The following is a 20,926-nucleotide window of genomic DNA, read 5'->3' on the forward strand; positions in this document are numbered from 1 at the left end:
ATACATTTTGTACAAGTTCCTATTTTCTGGTTTAATTTTATTTTGAAAAATGAAGCAATGTGCCAACTTCAAAAACCCCGGCTTTTGAAAACGAATGTATTATTTTAGCTTTTAAAAGAAGCAGACTTGCTAAAGGCAGTCCATCCTGCAGAACTTCAATGGTAAAATGTTCCACCTTTAATGAAACCCCGATTAAGACGAGAGTTGGAATTACGGAAGTCTTATGAGGGAACAGAATTAGGACCATTAGGGTGCATCAATCCTAAACTAATGTGACTGTGACTGACTGCGGCCTTCTCTAAGCCGACACACACTCACGCACGCGCGCGCACGCGCACACACACATACACACGCACACTTGGCTCTCATTGATGTTATGTATGAAACAGATCTGTTCCTGGGAGAAAACATGAACCGAAGAGGATAAAAATAGTTGAAACAGTGCGTTTCAGCTGGAGGGATTCTTGATCTTATTCTGGGAAGATCTTCCAGGATTTCTATTAACCCGAGACCAGATACTCATGCAATATTAATGTAAGACTCTCCTCTACGGACACCACACATTAGAAATTTCTTTATGTATTCCAATAGCTCCTCTTTTTTTTTTTTTTTTTTTTTTACTTTCTTTGTCTCATTTTCCCTGGCATCAAATATTTGTCAGACATCCAGTATCTAAGCCCTACCTTTGGCCTGCTGACTGTACAAACAGCTTTGAAGCTTTCCTGAGCGAGAGACGTGCCTCCCACTTACCTCTGTGTACACACCAACCACCTTGCCCTTCGAAAATCTCTGAATCTCAGGCGCACTTTAAGCCGACGACCTCCCCGGATCGCCCTCGACACTCCCTGCCCCACTTATTGTTTCTCTGTTGCTGTTCCATATTTGACGATAGGTGCAAACACATCGCAGCCTTATTCCAGTCCAGTTCCCACTATATTTCTTTATCCGTTCTGTGTAAACACCGCGCGCGCAGATGGAGTGCGCACACGGCCGGGGTTAGGCCGCGCTCTGTTTACATGAATGGAAATGGAGGCATGCCGGTGGTTTGAACGCTGTAAACATGTCTTAAACAGATGTCTGCTGCGCGGCGTGGGTGATGTCATCCATTCGTCTGAGCCAAGTCCAACACTCTGAGCATGCGAAGCGCGCCGAGAAAATATGACAAAAAGAAAAAAGAGAGAAAAAGACAATTCAGCATTGGCTCTTGCATCAGTAGTCTGGAGCAAACATCATTAAGCTAAGAACTGTGACTAGCAGAGCAAAGAATTGAGTTAGCCCAGACAGTCAGCTTTCATCTACACTCATTAGCTCACAGCTCATTCTTAGGTCTGACAGACATGTCCCCCTTTCCTTTTCATTTGTCTGTAGTTTCCCCTTTTTGTGTGTTTGAGAGAGAGAGAAAGTAGCATTATTGACTCTGCATAGCAGAATGATTACTTGTAAGCCGTGGCTGTGGTAGACTGCTTCCCAGTTTCAAGTCAGTGACTCAAACGTAAGCAATTGGTAACGGCTCAGTGATGGAGCTGTAGTCAAGACGTACAGCGTTTGGCACCACGACTTATATCGGATGGAGGAAGGGGCAGACAAGTCCTCTGCCGGTTTGGCTGGTTTTGTTGGTCTGCCTTAGAAGGCCTGCGGTCTGGAGGTTCTTGACATCTGTTTGACTTGTGAAACTAATGGGCCATTTTCTTTCCCATTGAAAGGCATGAAACGACAGAGAGAGAGAGAGAGAGAGAGAAAAAAAACAACACTAAGACATGGATGTGCATAGTTTCTACATGGGGAAATGGAGAATACATGTCAAGGCTTCGTGTGGACATGAATAATTCAGGAACCATGCGGCAAATCCAAACAGAGCTCATGTAGGGGGTATAGTGAACGCCAGTCTGAACTATTGTGTCAGATTGAAATATGGTGTATTGATTCCAAACATCCCTAAGAGAGGTTTGTTTTTTTTCTTTTAAGAACATAGAGAGAGGAGTAAAAACAAGGAACGGTTTTATGAGAACCTTTCCTAGCTATCTCAACATTGATTGGCTAGTAATCAATGGCTAGTGTGTGCACCACATGGAGCGGCTGCAGTCCTCAACGCGGTTTCAGGCCTTTTACTCTAGAACCTAAAATAATAATCATTCTCTAGAACTCTTGCTAATTAGAATTTAACTCAGCTGTGTTCACGCCATGTACTGTTTTAATACATGTTGTAAAGGCCACGAGAATGGGACTACGACCTCGAACATCCAGCCAGAACTACAAGGCTCTGATTTAGAATGGAGACTTTTTGCGTGTTAAAACGACCCAGTCAAAGTATTTGCAGACACGCTCCATTCAATCTGACTGAGCTGTTTCATTTAGCAAAGAATTGTGGAAAAAAATGAAATAAAATTTAATCTCTACAAGTTGTAGCAGCAGCAGTGAAAGGTGACTCTACAAGGTACTCTACAAGTAGTTCACTCACTCACAAATGCTTAGCAGACTTTTTAGGTGTTTTATCTTTGAACAAGACAATAAAAAAAAGAAGAAGAAGAAGAAAAAATCATCTGTTTTTCTTTTCACTTCGCAATAACCTGCTTCCCTGCAGTGGTCCACAAAATACAAACCTAATAAAAATACAATGAGGTCCACGGTTGAAAAGTGGCGTAATGTAAGAAAGAGGGTGTGGATACTTTTGCAGCTTAATGTAGTGTGTGGCATATGCTTGTCTATCCCCAATTCTAATTCCATCTTTGTTTTATTAACTCAATAACGAGCTGAGGAGAATGCATAGATCAGGCAGCATGGGTAGTGTAGTCCCTCGGTGTGTGTAGGTCTGATCTCTGAGCTCCCTGTAGGGATACTAAAGGGATTGGATATGCTCTTCTAATGCTATTAGTGCTGCAGCAGGGGATTACTGTCTGCTGAGGAAAAAAGGGGGGAAAGGATGTGAAAAGGGAAAGAAAAATTATTTTACGAGTGTATTTGCGTGTGAGAGATTTGGATGTTTGTACACAAAAACAGAGATATCAAAAACAGCATTCATAAAAAAGTATTGCGTGTCAAGAGGAGTACAAAAAAAAGTCATGGGTTTTAATGCAAAAATGAGATTTTCTTTTTTTTTTTATTGAATTTGGCTGTTACAGTACTCCAGGGATTTGTGTTAATTAGGCTATTAAGCTGCCCAGCACCTCTTAAGATTATTTTTAGCAATAGAGGAAGAAAAATACAGTATATGATCATTTTCAGAAGACTGAAAATTAAATCTAACAAAGAGCAAGTGACAATTTGTTAAGTCATAGCACTTAGTTATTTATTATTTTCACTTGAGTGAAAACATAATTTCTTAAGCAGAGGTATTGCTTAAGAAATTATGCATAATGATTTTCTCATAATGATTTTCTTGTTAGACATGGATTAGGGGGTAGGGTTAGGGTTATCAATCAAAATCGTACAATTTTGATTTAAAATTATATGACCTTTCACACATGGAGCAGATTACTTCATACAAGAACCCAATCCCTCTATCAATCACCCGCTTCACCCTACGAACAAGACACCAAGATAGTTGGACCTCTGCTCGAGATAAAGCCTGACCCCTGAGCAATCGACTAAAACTGATGAGTGACACTTCACTCCATTTGTAGTCATTAGATATGGATCATGAACAAGAGATCCAGATCCCAGATATGGATGGCTATGAGTGGAAATTGGGGAAGAGCTGCCTCTCCGCAAAAAAAAAAGGAAATCGGTCAAAGTGAGTTTGATCGGGTCGTCTCCACAGTCCCTCCCCCTTTCCAGGTTTTCCAAGAACTCTTCACTTACGGAGATCCTGGATTGATCCGGGACTCGTTCAAACTCGTCCAAAATCTTTAAGACCAGGAGACAAACGAGCAAAGTGCGAGTACTTGACCAGCGGTATCAGGAACTCACACTTTGCATCGGAATACTTGAAACCAGGCTTCAAGCAAAACTTAAAAATTATTTTAAAAATACAAGAGGCAAATAAAGTAGAAACTGCCGTTGAACTCAAACAAGATGTTCCTCGCCTCATCATTACCCTATAGTGTCCAAACCCGTGCCTCAGTTTGGCTTTCGTTCAACTTTCTGTCGGACATTTTCTTCGTCATGACGTCTTGATGGCAAAGGCAGAGAAGGTTTCTGTCTAAATGCAGCAGGATTGTTAAAGCTGCACAATAAAGGACTCTCACAACAATTTATTGCTGCCAGATGTTTTGAAATTCTTTAACGACCCTAAAGTTTATGGGGGGAAAAAAAAATCAATTGGACCACAAAAAAGGAAAAAGGAAAAAGAACTCACTTGTCCTGAGTCAGAGGATCTGCGAGCGGAACATGAAGGCCAGTCCTCAACTGAAGAGCAGACTGCAGGCGGCGTCGGCATCTGAACACGACTTAAAAACGCATTCGAAGGCTTCCTCTCACACAGCAATCCCTTTTAGCCTTTGCCGGGACAAGCGTGGGGCATGAAGAAAAGAAAGAAAACATTTATTCTATGACGAGAGCAAAACTTTTTACAGATATTCCTGATGGCTTTGGTCGTTACTGGAGATCTCATCCAGGTAAACAGTACAAGGCTCCATAACGATGTGGGAGCTTTTTTTGTTTGTTTTTTTTCAGTTGAACAATGGATCATCAGGATCCATTTTCATTTCAACGGTAGTCAGCTCTACTGCTAAGAAAAACATCAAGTGATCAGTCAGATGGGACACAGAAAGCCTTTTGTTTACTTTATATTCTCTGGTCCTGAAATACACAGGTTTTGCATAACATATTTAGTTAATGTGGGAGACACACTTAACGTTGGCCTGTGCTTCCGATGCATCTGCTGCATCGGGGTTTAAATTGAGAATGGCGATCGTAAAAAAGGACAACAGCATATATTTAGTCTCCTTTCTCATTCCGACAGGCTCTGGTGTCTTAAAAACTGTTCTCCACGCAAACAATAAGGTGAAACGTTCCACAAATATGACATGAAGCCCCTATGTTAGTTTATCTACAAGCTAAATATGATAAACAGCAGCAATTACAATTTGTCTACATGTCCGCTAATTTAAGATTCAAGACTTTATATGCAGAGAGCACATGTGCAACTGAGTCTAGTATCGTAAACTTGAAACGAATCACATGTGACCATCACACAGCATCGTTTCAGCATCTCCAACTAGACACCTAGAAAATTAATGACAAGGGTGGAAAATATATTTCATGAATTGAAAAAGAAAAGGAAGTCAAGAGTGCATGCTCTGTCCACTTTCTCTCATCTGCAGACATTGTATAACATTTGCATTTCAAGACCTGCTTTTCGCCTTACTGTGGGCTTTTTGAATAACAGCTTAGAGATGAGACGAATCTTCCTCAAGCTCTGCTTATTACTCTTATGTCTTATAACTGGATTGAAGTCTCGCACTCTCGTTTTGCATTTTAAAAAAAAAAGAGTGGTTTGTTTGTCAAATTAAATAATTCCACCTACAATAAACTAATTATGTCCACTGCTCATGAATTAATGATTTTATTATGTAATCTCTGACTAATTTAAATTTGACCAAAAAAATAAAAGGCACACAGACATTAAGCATAAATATTCTGATATTGTATGCCCACAGCCACAAAAAGCTGTGTTTAAAACAGTAAAGCTTGTTCCTCAATGCAGGTTGGACTCCCCTAAGGTTGACCTTTGACACCGATCTTGTTTGTTATGTTTATGGGTAGCCATAGGCGTAGTCATGGAGAGAAGTGTCTGGTTTTTTAAAAAAAAAAAACTCAGGGTCTCACCTTTTGCCTTTTAGCAGGTAATGAGGTTTTGTTGGCGTCCTTTAAAGTGAGGTTTAGTAGCTCCAAATGTGTTGAAAGGGGGTTTACGACCAGAAAAGAGGTTAAATTGTCCTTTCGGATTGGGGGATCAGTCTGTGTTCAAATATATCACCATCTTGTTCATGAATGGTGGCCGGTTGGAGAAGGTGACCGATAAAGATTTCTCTGGGCTGAGCCAGTAGTGAAAACTTTTACTTTACCAATCGGGCTTTGCTCCAACTTTCATCTATAGTCCTGAAAATATGCATCGCAGCTGAAAGAACAAAATACTGATTATTCATTATTCAGCATTATCTAGTAGCAGTGTGACCAAATGAGTTGGGTGTCTTTGAAGGGTTAAACTTCTTCTATCATTTCTATCTTAATTCTCACTTGAAGCCAATGTTTTTCTCTCTTTCCTTTTTGTTCCAGTGTAATCGTTTTTCTTTCTGACCCTACAGCAGGTGTTCAAGTTCAGCCTTCTCGTCAATATTCATTACTTCTTCATGTCTTTCTTCCACTTTCACACACATTTACACATTCCTCTGCTAGCTGCGATGAGGATAGAGCTCCTGCTTATAAATATTTACCACCAGCAAGTTACCAAGGGAAATCTGCTGAGATTTGTTCACTCCCACTATGTTTACCATGCATGCAACCATATTTCAGTTGAATGTGTGTGTGCGTGTGTGTTTTGTTTTTCCAACGCTCTGATCTCCGAGGCAGCCTGAGGTATTCAGTTAGCATCCCAGAGAAAGGCCTGTGTTATTAGAAATGTCAAGACCTCCCTCGTTTTACGGCATTCAACGGTAATTCATGTGCAAAGCGTTTTCGACAAGTATTTTGTAAACACGTGCGGTAACTGAGGGTTTTACCTTCATACAGCATGATTCATTTTTTGAGGCATTAAGTGGTATACATTTTTTGGATGGCAATACTCAGTTACTTACTCAGCAGTAATTTAAAAACCCCTTAGAGGAAACAATTGTGAATTTTTAAGATGAGAAACAATGTAGTAAGCATTGCGTAAATGGCAGGTATCAAAAAGTTGTAAACTTTGTTATTGAATTCAGTTTGTTTACAGAGTAAATCTGTGCCGTTTTGGGGTGCGATTGATGTGTTGGGTGTTTTGATGAAATTGTCTAGTTTTCACTGAAGTCTTCCATTTTGTAAATAATTTGAAGTGTGTTGCTAATTGGGGGAAGTGTTATGAAAATACAGGTTCTGTTTTCAAAATTGCGCTTAAGCAATTGAAGAAAAAAAATGCAACGTAACACCTTTATTCTGGTTGCTTCTTATTTTACTAAGTTCCTGTTTTCATCTCGGAAGCTGGCCCAGACTTGTTGTTTTGAGGCCTCGAACATGAATAGCTTTAAACTTCCTCACCTGGTGTTTATCAGGCTTCTAACGCCTCTTCTCGCTCTGTTTAAATTCCGTTCAGATTCAATGTTTTCCACGCCAAACCTTGACGGGGGCTCTGTATCTTTGCCTCCAGTTGTTCTTCGTGTTTCCAAATACAGATTAGCTTCTTAGCAATCCCTGCGTTTTGATTGAAGCTCGGTGTTGACTTTGCCTCAAAAGACTAACGGGTAGCTCTAATTAGTAAAATTAAGCCCTTTTTCTGCCCTAGGAAAAGAAAAGGTTGTTCAGATTAATCATGTAATAATTGTTGAAACTGAAGGAAAAAGAAAAGTATCTCAAGGACACCTGGTCGTGGTGATAGCATCTGGTGTTGGTTACCGAATGTCTCATTACATATAAAAATCCCTCATTTCTCCTTGCTACCACAGTCCAAAACATTATTTTCGTCACATGGAAACGTGAATTTATAAGTGGCAACTTTTGCTTTCCTTTTGTTAGTTTGTACTAGTCTTGTCTTAAGACGCTGATCAGTAAATCACATTCATACGGAGCTCTTATTGGACGATGATTCGATTTCGTAGATTTCATGGGCTCAACCAGCTTCATTGCGCTTAACCTCTTTCCAATGGCAATAATAAGAGTGTGACGCTCGATTTAATTTCGGCTGGCCTAATGTAACTCTACGATGGCATAAGGCCTGTCGATTACTATTAGGGATATGCTGAGAGCGTAGATGGAAGTCTGCATGTTGGGAATTGTTAAACAGAAATCAGCTTGATGCTGCGGTGCTTGGTCATTCTGTTCGCTGTGAGTCTCTGCAGGAGAAGAGCGACAGTAAGCCTCTGTACCATCATATATAGACAAGGGAATATGTACTTGCAAATAACTTGGATTACTGTATGTTGTGGTTAACGGTGATGCACAGGTCAAAATGTTTTGGTCCAACACTGAGAGTAAGCAACAGGGAACACTGCGTCTCTGTCTGATTCTACAGTAATTCCATGTCTATACAGTAAAAGAAAATATTATATTTCATCAGCTACACATGTTCTACATGCATGAGTAGAGGATATTTAGCACTTGACTCGCTCACTGTGGCTGCTACAGGCTTTGCTTTCCCAGTGAGACCTGTTACTTCCAGCTGCAGTTTCAACGAGGCGACTTCAATATACTGTCTAAACACGGGTTAACTCGGTTAAGAAAACTCCTACAATGTTCTGTCAAGTGTCACATAAAAAAAAACCATACAGCTTTATGCAAGATCGGTCATAAAGTTCGGTAAGTACATACAGCTACACTCCTCAATGAACTTACGTCCTGCTCCTGTTGACGTTTTCAGTCAGAACGGTTTGTCTGAAGTGCTTAGGCTGAAATGACTTATTGATTTGGCTCGTAACATATTTCATTACTATGCTAGTTAATCATGTCTTTACAAAATTTACCGAGAAGAAAAAAAACAACAAAAAAACCCCTCTTTGCCTTTGTAAACGTCGGATTTCAGTTTGAATGTCCTAAAATCTACTGCAGGGTGTTACATCTGTGCTTTTCAACAACTTTCCCAGGACTCTGTAATTCTGAGCCTAGGAAAAGAAAAATAATAAACCAAGAAATGCGCACGAAAGCGGACAAACAGCGGGTATGAGGAACTGATACCTAGGGATTATCACACAGGACAATCAGGCAGCCAATACCTGGGACCAGATCAGGAAATCCTCAGCTATCGTTTGAAGAAGAGCCAATTTTGAGACCTTTGTCAAAATTGGAGACTTAGAAGAAAAACCTTTGCTTCCCTCTCATGTCAGTAACAAGCAAATTGATAAAATTAGTCTCAAGGACATTATATCAACACAATATTGCGATAAAGCACTCGTTTTGAAAGTACAACTCATAACAGAGCTGCTCTTTGCGAACTTTCTTTGTAAACGTGGATGTGCCGGTTCTGGTGTTTCTGGGTTTTTGTGTGGCGGTCTATTTAAACACATGCTGGACTTAACAGCTCTGGGTTGATTTTTGAACAAAAGCTGCTCTGACCTATACTAGCTCAGTTAAAGAGAGCTACTGGTTGTCCAGAAAATGAGTTGCTAATCAGCCCGTAATGAAAACTGCCACATGATGTTTAATGTGCGAGTGTTTAATTTAGACAAGTCTGTACATGAAAATGCTTTATAGTTAGTTGTTCCTAAGCAGTTAATTCACTGTTGTAGACTAAAAAAATGTAGCAAAGCCTCACTTTACTTGCAGTAATTTACTACTGAAGCAACACCAAACTGCCTTGAACGATGAAAGACATGTAAAATAATACATTTAAAAGCAACAAAGACATTAGAAAATTGAGCCCAGCCTATTACATCTGCTTCAGAAATTGCTCACTTTCAGCAACAGTGTTAAAGTCTGTCAGTTGGAAAGAATTATTTAACTTATGTTAAGTTCTGCAAATTCATATATATATGTTTTTCATTGTTTCTGACATCAATATTTACTTTTACTTATGTCTGCTTTTATTTTTTGATAATTAAAACAGTAAAAGCAGAAACATTAAGATTTCTGCTTTTATTTTTAATTAGGTCAGTTTTGGTCCCACGTACATTTGAAGCTTTGATTCTAACAACAATTTATAGTATAAGTGTTAACTCTGTATTACACTGTTACATGTCTCATTGCACGTCATTTGTTTCTTTATTTTAACTCTACTAAAGTCTGTTATCTTCTTGAACCTTAACTTTCCACCACCGAATGAGAAAGAAAAATATGCAGCGTTGCCAGATGTCAGGCAACGCTCCTAGGTTTAGGTCGAGGTTTACTGCAGCTATCCATGTCAGTAAGATGTAATATACCTTCACTGCATGTTAGTTATAAAAATCTAAATCCATGTGAACAGAAGTCAGAAGGCAGCAATAATTACACCAGCAGTTCCACCACAATCATTATGCATAAGCCTAATCAATGGTCGTTGTGCTCAAGGGCCACTGCAATGTCATTAATGAATAGTTCCATGAACAGTGAGGGGTTTTTTGTGTGTGTGTGTGTGTGTGTGYGCGCGTGTGTGTGTGTGTATGTATGTGCAGGTAGTTAATGTTAATATCCCTAATGAGTAGTTGTGGCACATGGAGCCTGTGGACACCTGCTATTGCCATTAGTCCCAACGAGCAGACTAATCATACTGGCTTTCAAATCTGAGCAAGTTGCTCAGAGTCCCTCAAATTCAGCAACCGTTCATTACAAGGACCGCAGGAGTCCCAGCTGGTTTATGCTTCCTGCAGAAAGCAAAAATAGATTGAAAACGTCTGCTTTACTTGATCTGTTTCCGATTTTGTCTCCCTCAGAAAACAAAACAAAAAATCAATCTTAAGCTTGAAGTAGGAACTGGGAACATTTTTCCTGGTGTTGTTACATTATGATGCATTAAAATGCATTTTAGGTGAAACCTGTTATGGATTTTTATGTTTTTGCTTTTCAGTAGGGCATAGTTAACATTCCTTAATACAGCTACACCAAAAGTTAATATTGTAGCCTTCCTAAAATAATGTCTTTTTTTTTGCCAAAAGTGATTTTGCCAAAAATAAAAGAAAAAAAAACAACCTCTAAATAAAAAATCCGTACTTCTTTCTTTAAAAAAAAAAAAACAGACAAAAAAATGACTCATTTTAACAGAGTGATTGTATGACACGGAAAACGGCCGTCTGTGTGAAGTTAACAGACTGACTTAAGGCCTCAAAACAAGTCACATTAATTTACTTGCCAAAACAAGCAAAACAAAAAAACTGTTGGTTTATGAAAAAGATATGATTCAAGTTGAGTTAGTAACTCAACTACTTCATATGTCTAATTTCATGAAGAAAAGCATCATGTGCAAATCAGTGATTTGTCAAGTCGCCTCATCTACTACGCAACTAAAATTTGACCTTAGAAAACTGGGAAAGTAAACATATCTGGCAACACAGTGCAGTGGTTTTTGTTTTCCTTTCTAGGTAGATGTCTGCAAGTCCAAATTATCTGGAAAACTTGAACAACCTCGAGTCACTCTCCTATATGTCTACTTCGCCAAGACTTCTGGCTGAATTCTCGTCCCAACCATTTAGGCGACGAATCGAAAGCGAGCCCAATTGCTGGCGGTTCCCATAACAACTGGGAGAGAGGGAACGCCACGCGAATGCAACGTTTTTCCCTATTTGCTTCTAAACTTAGTGTGAGGTTTTCATGAACGGCGAATGTCTTTACAGTTATAAACAAGAGAACCAGCCAAAGCCGGTTGAGTGGTCAGATCACATCTGGAGAAAAGTGGGAGACTGCTAAACTCAACGGGGGAAGAAAGAAAGGAAGTGGGCTCGTAGCTTTTAAACAAAACAAACAAAAGGGTCGGAAGACTGAGCGTCGAAGGCTTGAAGTCGCTCTGTAGGGTTCAGCTGTGTATTGGTGATTTGCAAGGCCTGAAGGACAGCCTGGGCTTCCCACCCACTCTGTCACCAAGGGAGACACGGGAGAGGATATCTCAACTTTATCTCTTAGTCGCTCTCCTTCCCTTCTGTGTAATTCTTTCACTCTTGTGTCATTCTTGCATCTCCGACCCTTCCACCCACAGTTTGTGCCAAAAGGAATAAATGCATCCCCCTCTGGGTCTCCTTTTCCTTGAGCCAACCCAAAAGCCAGAAGGTGAGATGACACTGAGAGCCGGTAGAAGCGTTTTCATTGCAAATGCGCAAGCTATTTGCCAATATTCCACTAATGTCAAGAAAACCCTCATGGATTTGCAATTGCAGTGTTTCCATAAGATAATTTGAATACGTTTGTTCACGAGATAAGTCATTGAAAAACATGCCTACTTCCTGTCGCCTTCTTCATCCGATTGCTGATCATGTGTGATACGAAAAAAGTGTTTGCGGAATAAGCCAATTTCAATGGCCGCAAAAAACATTTTCTTATTAAAAGAGCAAACGGTATTTTTCAAAATTGGCGTGTTGCCATTAAGCAAATGTATTTTCGAAAATGTCAATTTCATACAGTCACTGGAAACGTACTGACCATATATGGTCAGAAGGTAGACGAGCTAAGTCTATGTAAGATCAACCATCCTGTTCTTCTAGGGATCCAGGCTTTCTACACTAGAAGGAGCGATGAGGAAGAGGAAATAAACCATTGGAAGAAACTGTACCCAACTTCCTGTAGCCATTGCACACACAGACCCAGACACACACACACACACACACACACACACACATGCATCTGCATGCGCACAAACACGCAGCGTCTGCAGCTATCTCTGCTCCCTCTTGCGCGATAATCCCCTCTCTTTATCTGAGAAGGCAGAAGCAACAGTTGGTTATCAACGTGTCAACAAAAGTCTTTTGTCATTTCTCTCTTGCTCAGCTTACCTCTAAACACGGAGCGCAAAATACAAGTGGAGAGGAGCGCGACGAGTGTTTATCTGACTAAAAAAAGAAAGAAAGAAGTTTTACTTTCACTTTCTTTCCAGATTTAAACAACACTCTTAACTAAGAGAGGCTCAGCTACATCAGAGGAGCAAAAATGAAGAGGGGAGGGAGTAGGGGGGGATGGAGGGAGGCTGTTGCCATGGTAACCAAAGCCGCGGCAGTCATCTTCACAAGTCTTCTTCTGCATCGTGCTTGTGTGACCGCGTGTGTGTGTTTGCCCTCCTCTTTCCAGACAGGAGGTGAGGACATCCCCCTCTAACACTGCCAACAGAGAGAGAGAGAAAGGGAGAGAAAGAGAGAGAAAGAGGAGAGGAGAGACCGAGAGAGCGAAACCCCATAATGCACTGCACGCTGCAGGGCTGAAGTCGTGCAGATTCATCAGTTCCTGTTTGAGGGGTTGTGTGCGTGTGCGAACGTGGAGCGAGCACAGGAGAAAACACACACACAAACACACACACACACACCGAGAGAGAGAGAGAGAGAACCAAGCAGGTAAGGAGAAACTGAGGCGACCGTTGCAGACGGCTGCCGATTATACGAGATGATCCTTTTTTTATTTTGTGTGTGTGTGTCTGTTACTGCCCAGTGAGAGGGGGAGAGTGGCTCTCTGCAGCTCCACACAGATGTCACGGCGTTATTAATGTTTGACATGTTATGATTCTGACAACTTCCTTGCCTGTTGCTCCAGACGGTTTCCGTTCTGTCTAGCTGAAAAGCAATAATCCTGGGAAGAAGGGCCAATCAAAATATTTGGCATGGATTTAATATTTCAGAGGGTTTTTTTTGTGTGTGTGTCACTTCATCTCTTTTAAGGTTTTGTTTTTCTTTATTAGTGCAAATACTGTTTAACTGTATTCAGATTTGAATGTGCTCTGTAGGTTTTGTGTGAACATTAGATGTAAGACCAGTTCAGGTCACAGAATAACTTTTGGGAAAACAGTGAATTCTGTGTCAAAGGGGAACAGTGATGGTGAAAAAAAAAGTAATTATCTGAGAAACTGAAACCTGGCTTTTAACAGTTAAGCACGTCTGATTCAGTGACACGTTTTAAAGTTTTACTTTCATGTCAGAAATCATAAGGAATCGCTTAGATCGGGTTACAGAAGCAGCATTAAATCGCCTGCTAAAATACACGCGTTCTCTACCTTTTTTATTTTTATTTTTGCGGAGGCTTAGATATCACGCCAGCGTGAGCTAATCGGTAAAACCACGGCGTTTCTTTTATGGGTCATTTTGTGGTTTTAACTGCCACAGAGGCTCGTGACCGTATCAGTTGCGCCAGAGACACAGACGGGCTGGGAAGTGCGATTGCAGCAGCTTAGGGGAGGGGACACTTGACTTTTATTACTCCAGGACCCAAATGAGAAATTTCTGGTCTCCTCCCCTGTGGGACGGTGCCATAAAAATGTGCTTTGACACTGTAATGAGGAGACTCAGCAGAAAATTAAATGCGGGATTAGTCAGAAATTAAACCGATGATTCTTAAATTACTCCAATTAAGCATTCTCTTAAGTGACACACCTCTTCGCATTCAGAATGTTTTTTTTTTTATAGATTTGCATTCGGTGGGTTTCATATTGAAGCTGAGATTTATTTTCACCTTGAATGTTGCAGCAGAATGATTCATGCACATATGGGAAGCACTTTAATAGACAAAAACCCTTTGTGTCTAGAAATGTTTCTGTTTTTAGAATGCATTCCTTGTTCAGATCAGCCAAAAGAAATCTTTTGAATTATTTCCTCATTGTTCAGCACAGACAGCATAACTTCTTTAGGTAATTTACTGGCAGAAATCCACTTGTCACAAATCAAAATGGAGAAACTACTTTTTATTTATTTAATTTTTTTATCTATAGAAGAGATTCCATCCACTGTCTGAGTTCTTTTAGCTGATAAAATTAGCTACCAGATGTTTTCTGATGTTACAATTGATTCTATATTCTTGGTTGTTCAGAAATACGTATTCATATTCAACCAACCAGTCATCCTAATACAACTCCTTCTAAACTTATTAGCACTTCAAGTAAACAAGACTATAAATGGTTGCAGTAAAGATATGACACTCAGTTATTTTGTAAGAATTCATAGGGATGCCATTTGTTTTGGCGGCAAATATTTTAGTTTTAAACAAAAACACTTCCTAGTTTAAATACATTGGATATTGAATTAAATTTGATTTCACAGTTTCCACGTTGGCACACTATGAACAATTTGCTGATATTTTACAACCAGTTATCTTTGGATTTTTTTCAACTCTTCCACCATTTACCTCAAAGTGCATGGCGGCAAAGTAAACACGGGCTTTTGTTCAGTCTTGTTTTTCAAAGATTTAGTTTGAACAAATCCGGACGTCCGTCCGTCCGTCCATCCATCGTCATATGAGGGTTCATGTCATTGGGTGAATGATCGCCGGTTCATTTCAAAGACAGATTGTTTTTTTCGGGGTTTTTTTTCGTTTTTTTTAAAGGAATTGTTCTGGAAACCAAATATTTGTTCACTATAAAGTTTTTATTTTTCTAGAATATTCCCTGTTTGTTACGCTGCTGCAAAAAATGATAAATATTGTTTATGTCACAAGCCTCTTTATACATACAGTTTACCAAAGATGGTGAAGGAAGCCATTTATGATTCTGAACAAAACATTGTTAGAAAGCATGTGTTAACTTATCTGCTGATGAAAGTTAAGGAAATGCAAACGCGGCCGATCGAACACGATCTTGACGGTCCAGCACTCCTCCGGTAAACAATATTCATGCCAATTATTTCTAAGTGATAAGATGCAGAGATGAATTTAGCATGTTTTTGAATCGTTTTGCTGCTGGGGCTTAGCTTGGGGGTTAGCCTATGGACAGACGCCATAATTCCCCACTACGCTCATGAAGTAAAACTGCAGAATACTTTCGATTTCGGCACACGTTGCAGACACAGGCAGCCTACATGATCATATTATTAGAAACTCAGGAACAGAGCGTTGGCCTGATGCGAATGTTAAAAAGCTGTCAGGATCACACCAGGATTCCCTGAAGGAACTTTCCAAGCCGTGCGATTTGTAAAACTCCCTCGGTGGAACTTCTTCTGCTTTTCAGTCAAACTCTGGCTTTGCTTATGTGGATCGGGGATGATATATGGAACCAGATTTCGTTGTCCAAACTAGCCCTGCCTTTGTTCTTTTTCAAACCTTTTTTTTTTTTTTTTTGTTCCCCCCTCCCCCTCGTGCCTGTCTTTAATGGTGTGGAACACAGGGGACATGTGTTCAAGAGGGCATGTCTTTTGTTTTGCTATGAGCAGAACGAGGGCCACCAACTAGTGTAAATGAGAGAAAGTCCTCGGTTTCTTACACAGACATCAGCGGAGCGGTGAGCGGGAACCTTAGTGCGCATTAAATTATCTGCAATTGCAGCAATTATCTGCAAGTCCAAAACCTTTCACTGTGCCTCGGCGCCTTATTACCGTGTCTCTCGCTTTAGACTTAAAAACCTGTCACTGGGAGAGTGCTATTATTTAACTAAACATTTTAAAGCACAAATAATATCAATTCATGTTGGCATGACCACAGATAACCGTCATTATTTTTTACACGTTACGATTGTTGCAGAAAAAAAAAAGTGCATCTTTCTGCATTGTTTTAGAGGGAGCAAAATGACAAATACAGCCACTCCAAGAAGATATAAAACTCTGGTTGGTGTGCTGCAGTTTGGTGTGGAAGGTAATGCTAATTAGCGTAGGTGTAATGAGAATTTGTATTATTAAAACTCAGCAATATTTCTCAGGAGAATGAATTCTGCAAAGTGTTGCGAAGCACTCTCTGGTTCCTGCCAAAGCCATTTTGTCCGGTGAAGTGAGGGAAAGCCGTTAATGTAAGCCCTGAATGTGAAGCTGAGGTTTTTGGGGTTTTTTTAAAAAACTTTTTGGTGTATCTATCTTTAAGATTTGTTTATGTTTTTGTAAATTAGGTAAACGGTTGTTCTTGAGACAACAAAATGAGACTTGTCTTTGGGCTTGCTAAAAGCGGAGCAGAGATTGAGTTACTATCAAACCGTATTTTATTTGTGAAGTTGCATGATGTGCTTTAGAATTAAACAAAAAGGAAAAACGGTAACTAATTTTGATTCTTGTGAAATTTTTACTCTGATTGTTGAACAAAATTTGGGGCTGATCAACTTTTTTAATCACGTTCTTCCACCGTTTGAAAAGTAACACACGTCTACCCTTCAACCACCTGTTGCTGCACACTGCTGGTCAGCTGGCTGAAAGGAGGCTACTAAACAGTTTTATGTCTTTATAAATCTGGAAACGTCAAATGAAAGGATTTGCTTTTAAATATGCAAGAGACGGTTCAGATAGATTTAGTTTACAGAATCACACTGACATTCGACTTACCGACCTTACATCATTTGATAAATGAATAGTAAATAAGTTGTGTGTTCACTCTGTTTTTAACCCTGACTACACCATCAGCTCTGGCAGTTACCACCGATCACAGTGTGCATTACAAACACCATCAGTCCATCAACAGTAAATTATGACTTATCATAAATGTCTCTTGTATTCTACTTAGCATGGTTTCTACTAGCATATTCTTTTTAAGTTCTAATCAAAATGGAAACAATTTTACTCTCCAGAAATATTTTTGAAGTCTAAAAGTCGTGTTGCTCTGAATAAATTTAATCACAGATTTAAAGTTTTAGCATCTATAGTGCAAGCGAGAGGCTACCCACTCTCAGGGGAGCCCAAGCGGCTGCTTTGTTTGCATATACTTTGGGCTGGCTCTAAATGTGATTAGCCACAATTAAAGGTTTAATCTACTTTATTGAATTTGTTTTTATAATATACTGTAGCGTTGGCACGGCGCCTTCTCTAATGTGCATGAATCGCTGATATCTTTATTCCACAGTCACCGACAATAAATTAACTATAATAAATATTGAATATTATGGCTGTTATTGCTGGTATAGATATGTGTATATTTTAGAATTTGTTTCGTTCCTACAAACACTAACGACAACAACACACATTTGTGAACCTGTTAAAAGTTCAGCATAATCCTGCAAAGCAGCCGCAGGACCTTTTTAGGGCACAAGACAATGCAGGGCGAAAATCTAAATTTCCACACAAGCGGGGGCCCCACGGTGAGTTGCTCTGGCTCTATGAGCGAGCTGATAAATATTTATAGTAGCTGGAGCTAAACATTAACACGTTGAGCAGCGCAGAGATTCATCATAGGTGCTTTTGAGAGCAGGCTGCAGGCTGCTGTTCAATCAACACCTTACTCTTCCACTCTCTCCATACAATCTCGTACACACAAAAGCCAGCGCGGTGATAAATCCCAAACAAACCTGATATACTGCAACCGGTGATGTGGCTCTGAATCACTTGGCAACACCCACCCGGCATGCAGCTCGTATACACACACACACACACACACACACACATACACACACACTTTGATGAGCAGAAAAAGAAGGAAAAAAAAAAAMAAAAAAAAAAAAACGCCGGCACGGTCACAGATGCTCGCACACATACACACGCACCTGACGTAGCGTTTGATGGAGTTAGACGCCATGGCAACAGAGCTGTGACTCTTGCTGTCCTGTGAGTGGACCGAAGCTGTGGAGGAGGCAGGAAAATACCAGCCAGAACCACTACTCAAAGAGTTGCTATTTCTTTTTTTGTTGTTGTTGTTGTTCTTTTTCCTCCGAATCTGTCTTTTTCTGTAACTCACCGCTTTTTGTTTTCATCAGTTTTGCAACTGCTGTCTGGATGGTGTTTTTTTTTTTCTTTTTTTTTTCTTGTTTCTCTGTGAGTGTGTTAGAAAGAAAGAGGCGGAGGAGAGGTCAGCAGGGTTCTTTTTTTTTTGATAGCGCAGAAACTGAGCCATCATCACAGCCAGTTGCGCTGATGCTCACAACCAGGAAGCACTCTGCAGGGATCTCGTTTGTTGACACTTTTATTTCATCTCACCTTTTCTTGCTGCCGTTTCCCGTTTCAGTCACAAAACAAAGACGTTTAAATCCTCTTTAAAAAAAAAAAAACATATTTCTTGAAGGGTTATTTTTCTTTCTTTTTATTATTATTATTATTATTATTATTATTATTATTATTATTATTATTATTATTATTATTATTATTATTATATTTCTGTCAGTCAGATTTTAAAGGAAAAAGTGGGTTTGTAGGTGGACACAGCTTTTCACAGCATCTGCAAAGACGGGCAGGGATGCAAAGAGGCGGGGAAACGATGTAGGTAGCTGAGCCGCGTGCTGGTCTCCAGGTAGCGTTTTCACGGTCTCTTAGCATTTAATACACGCGCGCACTCAAAACAGTTGCGCGCGCACCTTTACCGAGTGTGAAATTTTGTGGAACGTGGCTGAAGTTGGACAACAACAACACTCCGTCCTTCTCTCTCTCTTTCTCTCTCTCCCTCTCCCTCTCACTCACTCTCTCTCTCCTTTTTCATGCGGTCCAAGTGTGAGCTGTGAAAGGTGAACTTGCTGCCTGCCGTGGATAAATTATGTGCGACATGTTTAGCGGGGCCGCCTTATATGGAGACTGGTGTTGCTGAATACAGTAAGGCTCTGCCAAGAGAGAGAGAGAGAGAGTGAGGGAGGGAGGAAAAGAAGGAGGAGGAGGTGGAGGAGGGGGTAGGAAGGAAGAGAGGCAGGGGAGGGTGAAAGCGAAGGGAAAGAAGAGAAGGAGGAGAGAGGGGCGAGTAACAGAGGGAGTGAAAGAGAGAGGACTGCCGCGAAGCAAGCATGAGGTTTTCGCTTCCCGTTCTCCCCTCAGCAGCAGTCAGATGAGTCCGTGCAGAGAGGCAGTAAGTCTTTACTGTTTACTGCGTTTATGTGTCTGGGGTTATGTGCTTACTTTGAAACAAAGCTCTATGTCAATTATGTTTTTTTTTTATTTTTTATTATTCATCCTGTCCTGTCGTATCTTTTATTCGCGATCTGGATGCTAAGGGATGCGTCTGAATGAATTAGTTCACAGCCAAAATCAGTGTTAGTTTTACTTGAGCAGTTTTAACGGGGCAAAGACCTGAGATGACAAACAATAACTCAGTACAAAAAAAAAAAAAAAAAAATATGCAGAGATTAGCATGAGTTTCTCCAGAAAACAGTTTGATTTGTGCGTTTGTTGCAAATTGTATTAAATCCTTTCGGATGGAGGAATGAATGGAAAAAAGCACAGTTTCATTTTCACTGCATTACTCCAACTTACCAGCAAGACGACTGCTGCCTTAGACTTCAGGCTGCACTCAGGAAATGATTCAAAATCTAGCGTCATTCTGGCCGTCTGTGATACTCTGACATGCAAGCAAGCCCTATAGGGATCAAAAGCACCAAAGAAAAGTTGCAGATTTGCTCCCAAGGAAGCATAAATTAATCAGTTAAAAATGTAAAATAACAAGAAAAAAAAGGATTTGGTGTTTTTCCAAATAGGGAAGTAAAGTTATAAAATGACAAAGCTGCCTTTTACAGATTATGTACTTGAGAAACAAGCAGAGGATGTGGGGCAAGGACATCATGGCCCTAGAAAGGTGTATCTTGTTTTTTGAACTGGCCCCTCCCAGATGCTGTTCAGAGGTCGGGTGTGCTACAAATCTATTGTTAGACATCATTAGTTGGCACCTCTGGTAGAAAAGAAAAAAAAAAACTAAATTACATTTATCTTTTATTGCAGCAACCGAGCAGCTGAGATTTTCTTTTCCTCTTTGCCATTTTGGTTGGTCCTTATTTCAGTTGTTTTAAAATTCCTAATTATTGCTTGAATTATCTTTATTCAACCTATAAGTTTGTTTCTCTCAAAAGATAAGCAATCAAGTTTCTTTTTCGGACATCTTGTTGAAAATTTACATCAACCAAGCCCTTCTTTCATTTACTGACCGATTATTTTAATGTTGGTAACTTGAACCGACATTAATAATCTTTAGTTTTTGTCAAAAATTCTTCATCAGGTTCAAGTCAGAACTCTGGCTTGACCGCTCCAAAATAATAAGATTGCTTCCAATAGGGAACAAAAAACATGTTTGGACAAATTGCGTTTGAAAAAGCAAACCAAAAATCTTTTTTACCACTGGTTATTTTTCCCCTTATTGAATGAATTTACTCAAATCAAAAGTTGATTTTAATGATGGCACTTGGCGAAATGCTACGCCTGACACTGATTTTCCCAATTGTTTACTATGTGATATTTCTAATTTTATGTTTTTATGATGTAAAGCACTTTAAACTGTCTTGTTGCTGAAATGTGCTATTACAAATGAACTTGATTGATTGATCTCTAAACCTTCCTTTGGAAATTGTGTAAAATTTTACACAGTTTTATTATATGAAAAACTATATATATATATA

General features: G+C 39.8%; 1 protein-coding gene across 6 annotated transcripts in view; it reads left to right on the forward strand.

The window, feature by feature from the left end:
- The first annotated feature begins 12,780 nt into the window (after window positions 1-12,780).
- LOC103474703 (muscleblind-like protein 1) overlaps window positions 12,781-20,926 on the forward strand; it is a 72,402-nt gene continuing 64,256 nt past the window's right edge. For 5 of the 6 annotated variants that reach the window (XM_017308333.1, XM_017308335.1, XM_017308336.1 and 2 more), the window contains exon 1: window positions 19,243-19,389. The gene's annotated coding sequence lies outside the window, so the exon portion shown is untranslated. Of the gene's footprint in view, window positions 13,068-19,242; window positions 19,390-20,926 lie in introns of those variants that run through there. The other variant, XM_017308334.1, reaches the window with a different exon arrangement.

This window comes from Poecilia reticulata, linkage group LG13, assembly GCF_000633615.1.
Source record: "Poecilia reticulata strain Guanapo linkage group LG13, Guppy_female_1.0+MT, whole genome shotgun sequence".
Classification (NCBI taxonomy): domain Eukaryota; kingdom Metazoa; phylum Chordata; class Actinopteri; order Cyprinodontiformes; family Poeciliidae; genus Poecilia; species Poecilia reticulata.